Raw genomic sequence first — 1,876 nt, forward strand, 5'->3', positions numbered from 1 at the left:
AACAACATTCATACTCTATAAAATAGACATGGCTTTGGAGTTTTAACCCCACAACAAATGAATATTAATCACAATCGCATTAGCATAAAGGTCATTTGACACAGCAGGAGGTTAAAATCTGCCACAACATTAAACAGTATGAGCAACCTTTGAAGTAAATAAAGGCAAATGGGACGCAAACACAAGAGAAAACACTCGTACACGTCACCCGCCCGGCCGGTTCTGCAGGGACTTTTTGGCGTTGCTAAGGAATGGCACCGAGGCCGAGAGGTAATTATAACACCTGATAATCTGCTGCATGCATACACATATACATACACATACATATGGCTGAGAGGTAATTATTACACCTGATAACCTGCTGCATGCATACACATATACACATATATGGCTGAGAGGTAATTATTACACCTGATAACCTGCTGCATGCATATACGGAGGCGCTCGTTTTAACCTGCAACATTTAAATCAAACGTCAGATCGACCCGTCGGTCTCTTCACTCCACCCTCATGTCGTCTTCGGGTCAAATCTGACCCGTTGTCTAAGTTCCTACTGCAGAAATTTAGGTTTCTGTCAACCAAATTTTCTTAAAAAGGAAACGCGGATAGTTCCCTACAACGCTCTTCAAAAGTAAAATGAATGATGAGTTCACTGCTTTCATTGAATTTGGGTATTTTATTCAATGTTATAGTATTTGAAGAAGAAAAATTGATAAAAGAACGTCGAAAAAAGTTGGAAGTGTGGGAAAAAGATTTAAAATTTGGGATGAAAACACATCAAAAGGCACATAAAAACAAAAGCGTTGGGAAAAGTGTCAAAAGTAGACTAAAAACATAAAAAAATAACTTTGACCCAGAAAACCAAAAGGTTGCACGGTCGATGGGAAGACAACACGGGGGTTAAGAAGAGACCTGACAGCTAAAATCCAGCAGATGATTACAGATATTAATATTAATATTAATCCAGCATACACATTGTCACCTGACTTGAAAAGAACTGTCCTTCAAAATAAGAGTCCTTTAAAATAGGCTGAGAGGTAATTATTACACCTGATAACCTGCTGCATGCATGCACGGAGGCGCTCGTTTTAACCTGCAACATTTAAATCAAACGTCAGATCGACCCGTCGGAGCAGAAATTAGGTTTTATTTCAACCTAAAATGCCCAAAAGTAACACGGCCGGTTCCTGGAACCGCTCTCCATGAGTCAAACTAAGGATCAGGTCACTCATTGTTTTGACTTTTAGGTGTTTTACTCATTTTACAGCATTATTCTGACTTTACTTTGACATTGCTATTACGTAGGACATGGTCTGATACTTACTTTATGTACAAATAATTCATACCTTCAAAAATGATCTTATTTTAGCTTTAATTAGCTTGTAAGAAATTTTAAAAAATAGTGGTTTTGCAAGATACGTAAAAAAAAAAAAGGTCAAAGTGTTCATTTTCAGTTTGGCCCAGAGGATTCACCAATCAATCATCAATCAACGTCAATCTCAACACCCTCCTCCCTCTGTCTCACTCTCTCACACAACCACACACACTCTCTCTCCACGCTCTCACACACACACACACACCTCTCTCCGTACTCCTGCCCACACACTCAACATCCCCACACACACACACACTCCCGTCTACACACCCACTCTCTCGCCTCGTCCATCCACTCTCTCTCACTCCACTGCTCTCTCTCACCTCACACACACACACACACACACACCCACACAGCACACACACAACACACAGCACACACACACACCACACACACACCACACAACACACACACACAACCACACACACACACACACAAACACACACACCACAACACACACCACACACACACACACACACACCACACACCACACCTTAAAAG

At 40.9% G+C, this 1,876-nt stretch overlaps 1 long non-coding RNA gene across 1 annotated transcript in view; it reads left to right on the forward strand.

Annotated features, from left to right (window-relative positions):
- Positions 1–60: 60 nt before the first annotated feature.
- Positions 61–1,876, forward strand: part of LOC116689765 (uncharacterized) — a 23,036-nt gene continuing 21,220 nt past the window's right edge. The window contains exon 1 of the long non-coding RNA XR_004332090.1: positions 61–154. This is a non-coding gene — a long non-coding RNA (uncharacterized LOC116689765). The remainder of the gene's footprint in view (positions 155–1,876) is intronic.

This window comes from Etheostoma spectabile, chromosome 5 (assembly GCF_008692095.1).
Source record: "Etheostoma spectabile isolate EspeVRDwgs_2016 chromosome 5, UIUC_Espe_1.0, whole genome shotgun sequence".
NCBI lineage: Eukaryota > Metazoa > Chordata > Actinopteri > Perciformes > Percidae > Etheostoma > Etheostoma spectabile.